The sequence below is a fragment of the Catharus ustulatus genome, chromosome 17 (genome assembly GCF_009819885.2).
Source record: "Catharus ustulatus isolate bCatUst1 chromosome 17, bCatUst1.pri.v2, whole genome shotgun sequence".
Classification (NCBI taxonomy): Eukaryota; Metazoa; Chordata; class Aves; order Passeriformes; family Turdidae; genus Catharus; species Catharus ustulatus.
The window spans coordinates 9554971-9573036 of record NC_046237.1 but is presented as its reverse complement, the minus strand read 5'-3'; positions in this window follow the sequence as shown (position 1 = coordinate 9573036).

Here is an 18066-nt window from a genome sequence, read left to right as displayed (position 1 = left end):
TTGCACATGAAAGCAGTCAGAGGGAGAGGCTCCAGGGGAGATATGCAGCCATGCTCCTCTCAGCCTTCCTCCCACAATCCCAACACTCCAGCCCAGCAAACAACTCCTAGAGACGAGAAGGAGCAGTTTGAGAAGACGTCAAGCACCTTCATTGCCTAATAAATTCCTGCCTTGTCCTCTGGGAGAAGACTGGGTCCAGTGGATGTCAGCAAGGGGGAGTGCTGGGAATGTGCAGAAAGGGAACAAGGCTGAGAACAGCCTTCATTTCCCACCGGCTGCAAAACAGCAGCTACAGATATAAATATATGTGTGCATACATCTCTAATGTGTCTGGAAACTCACAGGGAGATCTGGCCAACATGGCTCCACATCACTCCACCAGACACTTTACAGAGAGAGCTGCACTGTAAAACCATGTGGGATGGGATGGGATGGGATGGGATGGGATCAGGGCTCCCAGGCTGAAAAACACTTTTTGGACCTCACCAGGCTCCCAATTACTCCCCTCAAGGGCCACCCATGCCTAACCAAGCATGGCACTTGCCACTCCCAGCTCTTGCACAGGCAGATGAAGCTCAGACCTGCCTTCCCTGCCTGCTGCTCTCCTCATTCAGATGAGGGAAACCAGCAGAGAAGGTGAGAATAAGGTGTGATTTCAAGAAAGAAATTTTTTCCAGTGAGGGTGGTGAGGCATTGGTACAGGTTTTCCAGAGAGGTGGTGGATGCCTGATCCCTGGGAACATTCAATATCAGGTTGGATGGGGTTCTAAGCAATGTGATCAGGTTGAAGATGTCCCTGCCCATGACAGGGAGGTTGGACTAAATGGTCTTTAAAAGTCTCTTCCAAGCCATTCCATGACTGTAACAGAGCTGAGAAGACAAACATACAGAACTGGTTTTACTTTCGGATGTTTGTTTGGAGCAAATCCCTCAAGACCATCAGATCTGTTGGGCTGCAGACCTGGAGACCTGGCACTGGGAATGAAAGAAGTTTGTCCCTCTCTGCACTGCAGTCACAGAGCAGAACACATTCTTTATTTCATAGGTGAGCACAGCCCCTCCCATGCCTGGAGCACGTGCTTTGCTCAGCCTGAGAACTTTCAATGGATGGGAGAGGTTGGTGGCTCAGTTTCCCTCTTGATGCTTTGGCCATGAATCTTCTTGGTTCCCTTGTGGCCACAGGGTTGGGAAGGGAAAGGTGGAGTCCTGGAAACATCCTGGGGATGGACAGAAGGCCAAGAAAGTTTCCAAGATGGAAGCCATCCAGCATAAATATACTCATTGGGCATGTGTGTGGTCTCCATATATTAATGCTACTAATTGGCTTTAAGGGACATCACAAAGACCACAACCAAAGAGAGCCCACATGATCTGAATCCAAGGGAGGCCAGGTCCTCACTGCCTATCACTCACTGTAGGGTGAGCAGCCGAGAAAAATCCTCCCTGACACCTTCTCCAGAGATTTCCCTCCTGCTCCCTCCTCAACACCCTCCAGTGATATCTGCCCCTGTCAACACACACGCACTCGTTCGAAAGCTTGCTTGCAAAAGAGAAAAATCTCCAAAAGTAGCAGGTGTCCTTAAGTCCTGTCAAAATACATCAGCGCTGTCTCTGGAGCGCGGCTGGCCCTGGGAGCCTGGCCTGACCCCGGCATCCAGCCGAGCCAGGCTGGTCCCTGCAGCTGTAATTAGGGCTTGGGAATGAGCAGCACCAGCACAGAGCAATTTGCAGCACCGCTCGCTCCTGTTGCGTGCCCCATCCCAGTGCAGGCAGGGCAGTGTGGCAGCAGGGCACCCACCTCCCACAGGAGCATCCCAGGGATGCTGGGCTGCCAGCACGGCCACGGGGAGCAGTGGGTACCTGGGCACCGGGTGTTGGGCAGATGGGCACCCCCTGAGCCACGGGGGCCTCGAGGTCTTGGAGGGGCTGCAGAGGTGCAGTTGGTGGGGCTGCAGAGGTGGTGAGGAATGACAGCGAGGAAGGGGCTCAGTGTCCCCCGGGGAGGGGAACAGCACGGTCAGACGGGTGTCTGCAGGGCGGCTGTTTGTTTTCTCACCCAGAATTAAAGGAGCACGATGTGTCAGGGAAGATCCCTCATTCAAACAGAGTCCTCTGTAAATCTTCAAGGGCTGGACTGCCAAAGAGATTGAAAAGGGGTTAAGCACTCATTTCTCCGAGGCTGACAGAGTTCAGTGCATGTAGCCTGGAGGTTTTCCAAGTAGCCTGATGTTTTATGTCTTTGGGATGTTTTTGTCTTCCTTCAGTTGTATTCAGTGCTGGTATTGTGTTTATATCAGCAAAACTCTGGATTATTGCCTTTTTTTTCTTTTTTTTTTTTTTTTTTCAAACATCTGCTGCTTCTGCTTCTAACTCATCATACCACTGCATCCTGCCAGAGGGGAGAAGCTCCAAGTAGGACGTGGGTGGCAAATGTGATGCTCCATGGCAGGCAGAGGAGTTCAGCAGAGCTCAGCCTGCCGCTATTCTGGTGACACAAAACAAACCTGCTCCATCTCAGCTACTCCTTAAGAAAAGGCACTGCTGGATTCAAACACAGAATGAGGTGAAGCTTCCTGCTGTGATGGATTGCAAAGCCACAGGATGGAGAGCTTGAGGAGAAATAGCTCTTGAAGTGCATTTTGGTAGGTCCCAGAGTACCCCATGGCTGGAAACTTGGTGGAACCACAGCCCAGAGGACAGGGCTGGGCTGGCAGGTGCTCATTGGCATCCTCCTTCACTCTGATCTGCCTGGAACCAGGCATGCAAGGGGTGGAGGCACTGCTGCATTATTTTACCCACAGGATTTCAACCAGGGCTCCCCAGGGAGCTGGGAGATGGCACAGCCTCATCTGCTGGAGCTCTCATCCCCACCCAGCCTCCAGTGCCAGCCCCACACCTCCCAGCTCTCCTGCCTGAGCCTCTGCACTACAAACCCCCTTCACCTCCCCCTCCCAGAGCAGCTCCTGGGGCACAAACCCACCCAAGGGAGCCTGTCACCCTCCTGGCCACACACACCACCCTGCTGCCATCCCCTGTCTCACATCCCGAAACCAGCGTATGAAGAGGAATGTGAGTAAACACGGACCCCCCCCAGCCCCCTCCCATCCCAAATTCCAAAGAGTGCCAAAGAGAGGCCGCTGGTGAGCAGGAGCAGTTTCAGTCAGCTCCCTATTTACTTATGAATTCCAGCCAAAGGGGCGACAAAGGTGCTGGAGACCTCCCACCAACCCGGCTTTTCACCCCTCGCAGCCCAGCATCTCCTCCCATGCCCAAAGGAGCAGCTCCCTGTGTCCCAGGTACAGTTTCCCTCTGCTCAGTTATGTTCCCTTTGCTCCTGTCTGCCAGTGCCTCTCCTCGCCTGCCTGCCTTTCTTTCTCTATTCCTTTCTTTCTGCATTTGCTGGAAAAAGGGCTTGATTACATAAGAAAATACGATCAAACCGAAAGAGAAATGGAAAGAAGCGCCTTAAAACTTGCTAGACAGACTTTTTTGGGAAAGATCAAGGGCCAAATTCTGCTTTCATCACACTGGACAAAAATCTGGACAATCTCCCCTTGAATTAATGGCATTCCTTTGTAAGGGGAACAGAATTTCATTCATTTGCACCTCGTACAGCAGCAGAGGGGCCATTAATCCTTACAGCTTCCAGTCACGTCTGCCCCAGTTCACAGCTCCAGCCAGTCCTGCATGGGAAGTCCCAGATCATTTTCTCGCATCCTTCCTTGACTTGTCAGCTCATGATAAACAGCATCTCGTCCGGATCCCAAATGTACGAGCACACTGAGTGATTACATCAGCCCCAAACCCACTCCAATAAGATAAAATGTAGCTTGCATCCAATTTGGATAATTCCACATTCCCCAGTGGGCTCTCTCCTCTCGTGCACAGCACTCAGGAGCCAAAACCTGGTGTTTGCTGTGGGGTGTTCAACCCACCACCATCCCTCCCTGGAATCTGGGGATTATTGGTCCAGGTTCCTGCCAGAGTCACTGCCAGGGGAGCCCTGTTGAAGCAGATGCTGCCCTCACTCCCTGCCAACAGCAGAGCCCTGAAACCACTTTCCCATCACCGGGTCACAGCCCTGAGAAGAAGGTGGATGAGTGCTGGAAACTCTAATTTTCATCTGTACTATCTATAGGGAGAGGGACCAAGCCTCTTTAAAGCTAAAGTTGGCATGCAAGGCTTGGAATCTGATCTGTTAAAGCTTTCCAAAGGAACAGAGAGCAGGCAGGCAGTGCTGGCTGGGGATGTGTGTTGGAGTGACACCACTGACAGGAGGGGGCTTTGCCCAGGTGCTAAGGGGTGTGCTGGACTTGCTGGGCAGGTGCTGCAAGGCCACAGAAGACTCAGTTTTGTGCTCTCAGAAGGTGTCTGACCCCCTCTGTGGTGCCTTCAGTGCACAGCTACCATGAATGGGAGCACCAGACCCTTGGCTCCTCCACCCCAGGAACACAGAAGTTATAAATAAGGAAATAACAGCCATGGGACACAGAGTATGTGAGAATGAGCCCACATCCAGCACAGAAAAATCACTGTAGGGACCTGTTCCAAAACCTTGGCCCAAGCCTGCCCTGGGTATATGGATGGAGCCAGGCTGGCACAACCGGGCCCAAAGTCCCACCTGAAACCCCTCTGAGACAGCTGCACTTATTTATTCAGATCAGGGAGCAGCAAATCAATGATGATTTTATAACGTGGACAAACACTTAAATCTCAGCATGTCTGCACTGAAAGGTCAGCAAGATGCTGCCAAGGAGTGAGGAATTCCCTCTTAACACCTCTCAAGAGCCTAGCAGGGAATGCAGCAGGCCAAGCTAGCATCTCAGCAGTACAGCCTTTCCCTTCTCAAGGCATTGGAATACCTCAGACCTTGGGAGTGGGTGTGGGATTAAAACAAGGGCTGGGGGATCTGGCAATGTCTGGGAATAATGACTTTCTGGGCACTAAAATGAGCTGTAAAAGGGGAGCCTGCCAGTCTCTGGAGGGGGCTGGGGTGCAAATGGGGAGCAGGTAAGATCACTTCCTTGCTTTACATCTCTGGGGCTGCTGAGAGCCCATGGTGAATAAAGCTCCAGCTTCCTGCCAGGTCTTAAACCTTTGCAATAAGAAAAGTTTTTAAAATAAGCAAATAGAGGGAAATCCTGCTGTTTGCTGTCTTATGCGGGAAGTGCTTGGCACAGGAAGGAGCAGGAGCTGGTGTCAGGCCAAGCTCTGCTGCAGCACAGACCAGAGGAGCAGCTCTGCAGAGAGGGTGAATGTTGCTGCAGGGCAATGGAGCTCAGTGGCTGCCCTGCTCTGCTCTGCCTCTGCACCCAGGATTTCTCTGTCCTGCAAGCAGGGAGCAGAGGGGCAGAAGTCCCTCACCCCAGCAGCCATCCTACTGAACCCATGGAGATGGGTTCTGTGCTGGGATAGAAGGAGCTAAATGGGCTTTGGCACAGCACCTCACATCAGTTCCCCCATTTGGAGCAGTTTGATGTTGACACACCACTGCAGATATGCTATAAAATTAGAGCAAGGGTGGAGGACAGCATCCCCTGAGCCCCACAGCATTTTCCTTCCAGAGCACAAATTTGGTTTGCCTTATTAGAGTTGGGGATCTGTGAAAAATGAGTGGGAATAAGCCTAACCAGCCCACTGGAACCCAGCACTGTGCTGGGGGAGCAGCAGAAATCCCTGTCCTGAGTTCAGTCTGGTTTGGCACAGTAATTTTTCTGCCCTACAGAAACAGTCATCTCAGGCAACAGCCCTCAGAATGTCTCTTCTCACAGAAGCCCCTCAGGGTATCAGCAGATTTGGATGGGGAAGGGGGTCCTGGAGTTCTTGTTGGGTTTTCATTGTCCTCACAGCTGGAATGACCCTGTCGATTTACACAAACTTCTCCAGACACATGCTGGGGTTTATGCTCTACTGGCATTTGCATTTCTACAGTCTGGACTCGGGCTGGGAACTTTTATTGGGTGGATTCTAGTGAAACAGAAGGCAAGGAATAAAAATAACTTTTTCTGGGCTGTGTTGATTGCTCTTACACCGGCAGAAATCCAGGTCAGCTCTATTGATTCTTAAGGAGTAACTGGGTTTATGCTGGTGTAACTTTGTCCCCAGAGCTGCATGAAATATTCACAGCAAAACCTGAAATTGCATGGAACTAGCAGAGCTTCACTATTGGGGTTTCATTACAAATTTGAATCTCAGACCGAGCTTGTCAAAAAATTCCTTAAGGTTCGTGAACCTTTCAGTCAGGCCTTGGCCCAGAGTCAAACCGAGCCCAAGCTGATTTATGGCTTTGCATGGAAATAATGTGAAATCAGTGGGTTTTGTTTGGTCTCTAAGCTGAAGCTCGATGCTGGCAGCTGAGCTTGGATTTTGAGAGGTCAGTTCTCTTTGAAAGACTAACTCAAGCCTGAATCTGCAGTGGGAGCTGTAGGAGATGCTGTCGGGATTAAAAACACAGGCTGGATTTGCAAGGGTAATGAGAGGGGTGATTCCTACACAGCCCTTGGAGTATGAAAGAGCTGAGCTGCTGCTCCATGCTCAGAGCTGGGCAAGGAATCAAATGCAATTCATTAGGACACAAGGGCATGTAAGGATCATTTGATTCAGCTGGCTGCTGAAGTGAGCTAAATACTATTAGTCCTAATCTCTGACAGTCCCTGCACAGGCTCTTGGAGAGGCAGCAGATAGCAGTGCTCCTCTGATACTCCACTTCACACTTGAGGCATGGTGCAGCTCCCGCTGGTTATATATTGCCTGCGGGATTAGGATCTGCAGGCAGCAGGGAAGCAGTTGACAGTGTGGTTTGGCAGCACAGGCCTCCTCCCCAGGCAGAGCCAAAAGCACAGCGCTCACAGCAGCCCTGGAGGAGAGGATGGAAACCTCTCTGAGCTGTGTGGGGCCATGCTCAGAGCCCAGTCAGCTCAGCTTGCTTCTCTTCATGGCCATTCTGGGGTGAAGGAGGTCAGGAGTGCACCTTGTTCCTAGAGCTGATGTGGAAATGGCCATGGCTTGGCGGTGCCAGGGTCCAAGAAGGGCAGTGTGACCTACAGCATGGCCCAAATCCTGCTGTGGCACAGCTGGGCTTGTGTTTGGCCACCTGCATGAGGAGACCTGTGGTCTCCTGGCAGCAGGTGAAGGAGCCTGGTGAGGGCTGGAGGAAAGAAGCATCTCTGCTGCAGAAGGAGGACAGCAGCAGCCCTGGGCTCATGGCACCACGTGGCCTCTCCTTGAAGGCTGGGGGGATGAGGAGCATCTCCTCTGAGATGTGCCAGTCGGGTGCCTGGGTTTTTCAGAGTGGTGGTGGTGTTGTTTTAATGCTCTGGTGATGCAATGGGAGCCCTGCACATCCCAGCCCTTGCTAGGAAGTGCTGTCTTGGCTGTGTCACTGAGCTGCCACTACAGAAGTTTCAAATTGACTGGATATTAGGAAAAAAATTCTTCATTGAAAGGGTGGTCAGGAATTAAAAATGGTGAAATCACTGTCCCTGGAAGTGTTTGAAAAATATCTGGGTGTGGACTTGGGGATGTGGTTCAGTACTGGGTTGACAGTTGGAATTAATGATCTTAGAGGTGTTTTCCAAACTAAACAATTCTGTGATAAACCAGGAGCTGAGGTGTGCTGGGAGGTCCTGCAGAAGGCACTGAGATACCCCAGCCAGGGTCTGAGGAGCCCCAGACAAGGAGTTGTAGTTGAAGAGCTGAGCCATCCTCACCTCCTCAGGGAGCTATGGCCTCAGGGATGGAAAAGATCCCCAGAAACAGGACCCAACCCTAGGGCACTAAACACAAACCTCCAATTCCCCAGTCCTCTTGGAGCAGCACCACGAGCCTTCTTCCTGCAGGACTGTTTAGCTGGACCTCTTGGATGGCTGGATAAGTTCTCACTTACATTTGCTGTGGTTTTTTTCCTTTGAATATATGTGACTGCTGCGTCCTGGTGGCTTAAGAGCAGTCCTGTTGGAGCATTTTAGGGACTGAGATTCCCTGGCAAAACTCTGCTTACCTAATCTGAGACTAGAGAGCAACATGTAATCTTCCTGGGCAATCACAGCTAATGAGTGCAGTTCACATGTTAACTTTTGGCCAGCTATGCACAGAGCAAACAAGCCAAAATGAGATTAATTGAAAATCAGTTGAAGGGACTTGACATGTGCTCACAGAGATGGCCCAAGCAAAACTAAAGGCGAAATTCAATGGATAAATAACTCATTGTGAGTTATTTGCTCGGCTCTACTTAAGTGGTTGATTATGTGGGTCTTTGGTTAATTGACTTATTGAGTGGCTGGCGTGGGTTTTTGGCTGCTCACTCACTCCCTGCACGTTTTTGCTATTAACTCAGCTGTTTGATGGAACAAGTAGTCTATTGTCTGTTTTTTGCTGGCTAGGTTGGTGTTTGGTTGGATGTTGGCTCTTGGGCTAATTGAACACATCTGCTGCTGGCTGTTTGGTGGCTTGCTGGGTTCATCACTGGCTCTTTGTTTTGTTGCCTGTCTGATGTGTTGGTGGCCCAGTTTGTCACGGATCAGATGCGTGCCTTACCTAATTGCCCTCCTAATTTCCTGCTCCTTTGAACTTGCAAACCAGGTTCTTGCTTTTCCCCGTTGCCTTTTGGGGTTTCCATTGCCTCTTCCATCATCCTGGGGCTCCCAAGAAAGGACTCCTCCTCCCTGACCAGCTGCACTCAGTGTATCATCTCCAGGACTTCTGAGGATTGTCACTGGGAAGGATGGACATTTTCTGGAAGTCCATTCCCAGCTGTAGCTGTGTTCTGCAGCCCTGGCATGGCTCCAACCTGACCTTTTACCTTTTCCATTGAATTCCCCACCATGTCTGCTGGGGAATGTGGCACAGGAGTGTTTGGGTTAGAAACAGGTGGGATGCTGGCTTGCAGGGATGCTTCAGCTAGAGCAGAGAAAGGGGAGGGAAAGAAGGGGAGTAGAGAAGAGATGAGACCTGGGCAGGAAATCATCTCTGGAAGTCTATTAAAAAGCTCACTTGATTCTGACAAGCGCTCTTCATACTCTTCTATTTGTGTTTGGCCCTGACCTAACTTTAATTTTGGGGTGAAAGAGTATTTTCCCACTGTGGTGAGAACCATTCCTCAGAGTTTCATGCTGGGTAGGGTAGGAATTGGCATCAAGCAGTGAAATGTATGTCTGAGAGCCAGGAGCCAGCTGAGGGGATGTCATGAGGGACAAGGATGGGGAGGAGGGAGCATTCCCTGTGCTCTTCCTCCAAGCCTTGCTCAGCACCTGAAATCCATTAGCAGGCAGGTCCCTGCAGGCAGCCTGGCTGGGCTGGGCTCTGCCTGATGTGGGAGGTGTTGACTGGAGCTGAAGCTGACTTGACAAGGCCCTGGGGAGACACTCAAATGAGCTTCTTTACAGCTCTCCTGCTCTTTTGTTTCATCTGCCATGCTTGTAAAACAGTCTCATGGAGGAGATGGCAGTGTGTGTGTCCTGCTGTGCTTCCTGCTCCTCTGGGGAGCCTGGCAGGATGCTTGGCAGCAGCTGTGACACGTGAGGTGATGCAGGTGTCCCCTACAGCTCCCAGAGTGGCCCTTTTGTACATACCCTGTCCCTCAGGCACAGGGAATGCATTGGCTCTCCAGGTCAAGGTTAAAGTCATGGCCAGGGTAGGAATGCAATGAAATATGCCCTGGAAGAATTCATGCCTCAGATGAATTCGTCTCTGGGCTTTGCAGCCCTCAGAGATCTCATCCCCAGCCATGGCTCCATGGACCATCCTGAGGGATGCTTGTTGCTCCTCTTGGACACTTGCTGAACCCTGGTGTACATGCAGAACCAGCTGCTTCCCTGGCTAGGGACACAGAGAAAGAACATCCTGCATTCCTGTTTCTTTTGCCCCAGCCTCTCTCTGCAATGCTACACACAAGATATCCTTTAACCTTTTTTATCTCTGCTCCAAGTCTGGGACTTTCCTGGTGAGCTGCAGCACTGGGTTTGTCCATCAGCCCACCAGTCTCCAGCTCAGGGACAGGAGACGAGTTATTTTTGTCCTGTGCTACCCAGGCCTGGCTCCCAGCAGGGGAGAAGGATGTCTGCACCCTTGGGCAATTCCTTGGAGGAAAGGGATGGGATAAAGAGGTAGCACTGAGGTCAAGATTTCTGTTTCAGACCCTATCTTGGATTTCTCCAGCTGTACAGTGGCCAAAACCATCTAGGAGAATGTGATGAATGCAAATCTAAAACGTAGGAGTCCCCTTGAGCAGCCAGACTCGCTCAGTGGGGATAAGGAGCACATCTGGTACTGAAAGATCTTCCTCCTGCCATTTGGTTGCACAAGGAATGTGCATGGAAATAATTCCTGCATTAGCAGTCAAGTCATCTTCTCCCCACCTGTCTCATTCTTTCTCCTCTTCCATTTCTGTGGCTCGTTCCCCAGCAGGCAGCCTGGGCTGGGCTGGCAGGAGCTGTCCTGGGGTATGACAGGGAGCAAGGAAGATGCTGCCTAAAGCTCCCTGAAGGTCACCAAAAGGTAAGGGAAGAGAAATAGGCCAAATTCTACACATTTTTGTTGCTGTCTGAAGTTTCTCCTGTCTTGGAAAATGCCCTCAGGGCTGTCTTGCTGGAAGCCCTCAGAAAAACACAGGGCTTTGGGAGGGTAGATGAAATAAAGGTGATCCAGGGGCGTAGATTTGTTTGTTTAGCTTCTTGGAGAGGCAGTGAGGAAGGAAAAGGTGAGTGATGGGGTGATTTCCACTGAGTGTCAGCTGAAACAAGAGAGACAAAGAAGAGAAAATGGGAAGATTTAGGACCAGCAATGGATTATGTGCCTGCAGTCCTTGAACTTCAGAGGGTCAGACATGTGTCCTGCAGAGCTGGTCCTTGGCTCCCAATTGGAACCATCAGAGCACCAGTACAGTGTGATGTGACAGGGATAATTCCTGGGAGTGATGCCCTCAGAAAAGAGCCCTGCCTGTATCCCATGGGATAATCAGTTCACTGGGGAGTACGTGGGTAACACAGAGCCCCCCAAAATGCTGCTGCAAGGACTGCATCAGCTGCTGCTCCTGCCTGGGCTTACTGTGAGAGTTTGTGCAGACTAAAATAAGGCATGACCTGCCCAAAGCTGATGCCTAGAGAGGCTACCTAGGACAGAGGCTAGGCAGTGTTAAAGGAATAAAGCAGGGATTTATTAAAAGGCCTTCTTGGGCAGCTCAAGAGCCTGGCTATGGCTACACCCAAGATGCACCCTGAGTAACAAGTTTTCACACTTTTATAAGTTTTAATACATTTCCATATTGGGGTTAATTGTCCAATTCCAGCTCCAGGTTATGCAGTCCCATCCTCCCAGATTCTCTCCTCAATTTGCTGTTGTTTGTACTTTTTGGGCCTGAAGTTGCAACGGTGTCCTTGTTTCTTGGGCTGGAAAAGGATTGTTTTGTCAAACTACACTGTGAAGAGAACTTGCTAGCACTCTGTGTGAAGTTCAGAGCTGCATACTAATGCAGTACAGAATCTAGAAAATGTGAAAGCCAAAACTTAAGGCACCAAAGCCAGCATCCCAGCCACTGGAACAGCCAGGATGCAGCATCTGGATCTGCTCCACAATGTTTCTGCAAGCTGGTGGCTCCTCTGATGTTGGTACCTGTGTCATCCCTGGTTTCCACTGGCCCCTGCCAGGGTTTCCTTAGCTGCTTCCCTAGCACATGCAGCAGCATGTGGCTGCTCCACTGCAGCCCAGCTGGACTGTCTGAATTAAACAACCAGCTTCACCACAAAGCCAAGAGCCATCCAGAAATACTGTAAGGATGGGGATGCAGGAGGAGACCAAAGGGGAGCTCTGAGTGTCCTGGAGCCAGCACAGTTTGTGAGTGCTCAGCCCAGCACAAAATTCATTTATCCTAGGCTTCCAAACTGAGTTTTTTAGCCCCAGTGAAGTGAGGACAAGTATTAATGTGTGGATTTTTGTTCTATAGTAAGGAAGAATTTTCTGGATGAAAGCTTTAATTAGATTTGTTTGGACCATGTTCACATGCCTCCTGGGTTCACTTTCTCTGAATACTTTAAATAACAGTTGTATTGGCAGGAACATTTGTGCAAACTGCAAATTTGGGGTCAGCATCTCAGCTGATATCAATCAGCATGGGCCTCTCTGAGGTGGTGGAGGTACACAGATTTACACCCACAGAAAGGCAGACTCCCCAAACGAATATTGAGAAATTAGTCTTGGAACACAAACTTGGAGAGAAAACCTCCCAGTGTTTGTACTGGAAACCCTATCCTGAGGCTGCAGCAGCTTTCAAACTGCAGCAGGGAGCATCAACGACCGGTCAGGGGAGATCCTGGCATTCTCCTGCACCTCCTCACCTCCTCTGTCTCCCCACACTGCAATGCCCTGCTGCCAGCCAGCCCTTCCACCCTGCTCACCCCCTTGTTGCCACCACCCAGGCTGAGCTCCATAGTCTGGACTGGTTGCCCCAGCTGCATGGAGAGCCCTCACTCCTCTGGGACATGATCCAGCCCAGCTCCTTGTTGGGGGTTTGGGGGGTGTTGAGTTTGGACACTCTGAGGGATGGAAAATTAGGGGGGCTGGGACTGAGCCTGGGGATGGCAGGAGAAAAAGGAGGTGAGGGGCCCTCTTATTGCTGCCTCCTGGAGGAACTGGAGCATGCCCAGAAACAATAAATGTCCAGCAATGATTGGATGTGAGTTAGGATGGAAAAGCATCACAGAGGGTGCGTCTGAGACAAACTCGCTTAGAGCGTCGGTGAACTTTTGAACAAATTCTCATGCCTTTGCAAAGCTGTGCTCCATATGGGCCAGGAATCCTTGGAAAGGGGGCTGTTCTCTCCCTGGGATGCAGAACCTGCTCAGGACACCTTTGGCTCGTGCTGCAGACGGGGAGAGGTGAGGTCAGAGATGGCTGGGCTGGTGCTGGAGCACAGGAGGGAGCAGAGGTGCTGGATGCTGTGCAGAGAGGATGTGTTGCCTCAACACCCTGCTTGTCCAGGGGCATTCAGGACCCAGACCCAGACATGGCATTGCTGGCAGGATACTTCACTGCACCCAAAATGTTCTCCAACACCTCTGTCTTTCATGATGGAATATACTGTAAGAATGAGCTGTAAACCTAGAAGAGGCAAAAGCTACTCCCAGGTTACTGCAGGTAATATTGGAGACAACAAGCATCATAGAATCATGGAATATCCTCAGCTGGAGCAGACCCACAAGGATCATAGAGCCCAGGTCCTGGCCCTGCACAGGACAAACCCAAAAATCACACCACATGCCTGAGAGCATTGTCTGAGTGCTTCTTGATCCAGGCTGAGGTCTGTGTGATTTGCCATACACCACCTCCCTGGTCCCACACAGTGATGGGGACAGAGCTCCCAGTCCCAGCCGGTACTGGCCACTGAAGCAGGACTGGAACAGGACTCAGGTGGGATTCTGGCTCCTTCTGGGAGCAGCCTTTAAAGCCCCCATTTGATTTCAGCACCCTTGGGGCTGAGCTCTTTTGGGAAGCTCCAGCTTTCTCATGGCAGCAGGGCAGCTTCCCCTGCATGGAAACAGCTGGAACTGGAGCCCTTCAGCATTGTGCCACTCTTGCAGGGACATCACAGCTTGCTGGTTCTCACAGCCCTTTTTAGGCAAATTCTGCACATCTGGCTAGAGCCACCAGCTCCAAAACTCCCTGTGTAGGACTGCAGGTGGACAGAGGGCTTTCATCCTTCACTGACCTAAGCAGATTATTCTTGCTTCCCAGGCCAAACCTCTCAGAAAGGAAGGATGACATCAGGTGTGCAAAGCAGGCATAAATGCCACCCAAACCAATTAATTACCTTGCTGATTACCACTGCTCTGCATGCAGGGCCAAGGGGAGCTGCTCCCTGCTTCCCCAGGCACCCAGAGCTATTCAGAGAAGGGAAATCCCTGTTTGATGAGAGGGGCTGAGAGGGGCATGGGGAATCCAGGCCAGGACTTGTCCATCACTATCCATCCCCAGAGCTGAGCCCTGGGGTCAGGCAGGCAAGAGGCTCTGGGGGTCTGTGCAGTCACCTGGAATAAGAGAGGAAGGAATGTGTGGAGACTGTGGCCTTGCTGAGGGGCTTTGGGGTGATGGGGGTTAGAAGAGGAGGGAACAAGTATCTCCTGGGGCTTTGCAGGGAGCACTGCTCTTCTGGGAGTTGGCTGTCAGTCCTCAAAATAGCAGTGCAGCAGAGGGAAGATGCTGCATCCCACACATCCAAGGTTTGCCTGACCCATGGCTCAGCAGGCAGCACCTGAGCAGCCCCAAAGCCACCTCACAGAGCAGTTTGGCTTTTTCTCCCATGGCTCCCATGCAGGGCTTCCACAGCACAATGAAGGGGTCCTGCACACGAGCACATCTGTGCAGAAGGTCCCTGCACACACAATAAAAAGTATCCCAGACAGTGTGAGTCCTTCAACTCAGCTCCAGCATGGTTTTGGGAGGGAGTGGAGGAAGGCTGGATGTCGGCAGCCCTGCCCTCACACCCAATAAAGTGAGGCTGTGTCTGGTTTGTATCGAAGGCAAAATGAGAGAGAAAAACCTCTCCAAAATGAGATTCCTTACATGACAGCATGCTGACATGCTCCGGAGTGATTTTGGCAAGAAAGGGAATACTAAGCAGGAGCTGGGGTTTGTAGCATTGCCCAGGCACTGGAGGAGCTTGAGGGGGCTGCTGTGCTCCCCCTCCCCAGCCCTACACCCTCCTGGCACCTCTTGCTCTGAAGCTGCCACCCAGCCTTGGTGCTGATGCCACCAGGGCACTGCCCTATTGAACAGGGAACTCTGTTATGCAGGGGGTTGGGTTTTATTTTGTCCCCTGTTTATCTCTCCCTGTGGTCCCTTCAACTCTGGCTAAGCTGTCAGTGAGGGTGCCCAGCACCCCTGAGCTTTGCAAGCTTGGTGCTGGTGCTGCAGGTGTGTCCCCAGTTGGTGACAAGTACCACATCAGGTGAGTAATGCTGCCCTTATCCATGGGGGACAGGGAGCAGGAAAACATCAGTCTCCCCTGTAAAATGTCTCCCTGTAACTCCATCACCCCCTGGACTCTGAGGAACCCTTTGGATTTCACTCGTGGACAGCAGACTGAGAAGGAGCAGGCAGTGCACTCAGGGAAGCAAATCCACAAAACCTGGACTCCAGCGAGCAGCTGCATCCCCATTGCTCCCTGAGAATGTCCCTCCAGAGCCATCCCTATGGTTTAGGGCATCAAGTTCCCAGCCAAGGACCCAGAGGCTGTTTCACATCCCGGGTACCCCAGGCTGGGGAGAGCATTTCAGTGCCGCGGTGTTTATGAGCTGCTGGCTTTGGCCCTGGCCCTGTCCTGTGCCCTGTCCACAGGGATGGATCCTGCAGGATGGAGATGGGATGGATCCCATAGGATGGAGATGGATGGATCCCACAGGATGGAGCTGGGATGGATCCCACATGATGGAGATGGGATTGATCCCACAGGACGGAGATGGGATTGATCCCACAGGATGGAGATGGGATTGATCCCACAGGATGGAGATGGGATGGATCCCACAGGATGGAGATGGGATGGATCCCACAGGACGGAGATGGGATGGATCCCACAGGATGGAGATGGGATGGATCCTGCAGGATGGAGATGGGATTGATCCCACAGGATGGAGATGGGATGGATCCCACAGGACAGAGATGGGATGGATCCCACAGGACAGAGATGGGATTGATCCCACAGGATGGAGATGGGATGGATCCCAGAGGATGGAGATGGGATGGATCCCACAGGATGGAGCAGGGATGGATCACACAGGATGGAGCTGGGATGGATCCCACAGGATGGAGCTGGGATGGATCCCACAGGACAGAGATGGGATGGATCCTGGCAGGATGGAGATGGGATGGATCCCACAGGATGGAGATGGGATTGATCCCACAGGACGGAGATGGGATTGATCCCACAGGATGGAGATGGGATGGATCCCACAGGATGGAGATGGGATGGATCCTGGCAGGATGGAGATGGGATGGATCCCACAGGACAGAGATGGGATGGATCCCACAGGATGGAGATGGGATGGATCCCACAGGACAGAGATGGGATGGATCCCACAGGATGGAGATGGGATGGATCCCGGCAGGATGGAGATGGGATGGATCCCGGCAGGATGGAGATGGGATGGATCCCACAGGATTGAGCAGGGATGGATCCCACAGGATGGGATGGAGATGGATGGATCCCACAGGATGGAGATGGGATGGATCCTGCAGGATGGAGATGGATTGATCCCACAGGATTGAGCAGGGACCGCGGGCGCCGCTCCCAGCGATGCGCGGGGGAATTCGCAGGCGCTTTTTCAAGCATCTGGTGGTTGAATATTTATGAAGTAGGAGAGCAAACCAAACATGGGGAATCAAAGGAAACTGAACTTAATACTTGCAGTTGCTAAAACAGTCAGGAACCGGTTTCTTCCTGGCGGCTGCAGGGCAGGAGCAGCGTGTCCCCCGGGACAGGGGGTGGGATGGAGCAGAACCCATCAGCTCCATTCCAGCAGCGCCAAATCAGGCTGGTGAAATCGGGCACAGCTGCATGACAGCCACACTGCCTTACACCCCTGCTGCTGCTCCAGCCCCACATTATCCAGCTCCTTCAGCACGATCCCAATCCTAAGGTCTTTTTGAGAAATTCAGTGCTGTCCCTGCATGGGTCTGGTGCAATGAAATGCCTGTTGCTTCCCTGCCTGCAGGAAGGGGGCCAGGAAGAGCCTTATCCAGCCAGGAGAGGAAGAAACCTCTGGATGACTGTTCCTACCTGGGCTCATAAATTTTGGGATCTCTGTGCCACAGCCTTGGTTGCCATGCCAGCAGCACCAGCACAGACAGCACCAGAGGCTGGGACTTGTGCAGCCTGGATGTATTTCTTCAATTTCTCTGCATTTATTTGGTTTGATTTATTTTAAGTTATTTTTAACAATTTTTCTCAGTGCTCCCTGGGGCCTTTTTCCTTAGTCAGGGACTTGAGCAAAGCTGGAGCAGAAGGGAAATATCCCAGCCAAGCTGGGATTTCTACCACACAGAGGAGTTTTGTGGCAGCCCCATGCCCACCAGGACCATCCACCCACACTCACACACTGACAAAGCCAAGGCAAGGTGTTCTCCAGTCACTCAGCCCTGGGAGCACGGCATCCTATCCTTTCCCTAGCTGCTACCTTTGTGTCACCACCAAAGCTCTGCTGGTGACTTGTCTGTGCCCCTGCTCTGAGGCCATCAGGAGGACACTGGGAAGTACGTGCCCACCCATTGCAGGAGGCAGTGCAAGGGGTAGAGATAACTTCATTCTCCTCTGCAACACAGAGAAGACCTCAAGCTCAAATATCCCACATTTCCAGGCTTCTCCATGCTGATGGTTGCAGCCCCATCCTGGTGATGCCCTGCTGTTCCCAAGGCTGATAAGCCTCATCCTCAGTGATACAGCAGCACCTTGGACACAGAGCCAATGCTGAACATCACTGTTCACCTTCCTTGCTCACGAAGCAGAGCTTTCTAGGGGGCTTTTGAAGACAGATGTGCCAGAGTATCCTACCTTTGGAGATTTCATTACTTCGAAGTGCTCTAGGAGCAGAGAATATCTCTTACCACTCCTTGTCTCCAGCAGCAGGAGGATGGAGGGAGTCCTGGAGCTGCTCAGCAGTGGTACTCAGCAGGAATTCAGTGCTGTGCTGTATCTTGGCAGGCTGCTCCCAGAGTTGCAGTGGATCCAGCACAAACCCCAGCATTACCTCTGAGAAGGCTTCAAAACCTCTGGATTTCCAGCACTTCTAGGGAGGGGTGTGCTGGGATGGTTTCCAACAGCACTCACAAGCCTGCCCTGCCACTGCCCCCATGGGATGTGGAGGGAAGGTGGGCAAATCTTCCCCACATCAGGGGCACTTCTGTGGGCTGCTTGCACATCCCACACTGGGAGTTGTGGGTGTTCCCTCCTGCAGAGGGAATCCAACCAAGGAGCCCAGATCTGACATCATCCCACAAAAACAGGAGAATTTCAACATGTGCAATGGGAATGATGCAAACAAAGCCATCTGTAGGAGCCTTTCACCAGTTCCCATCCCACTC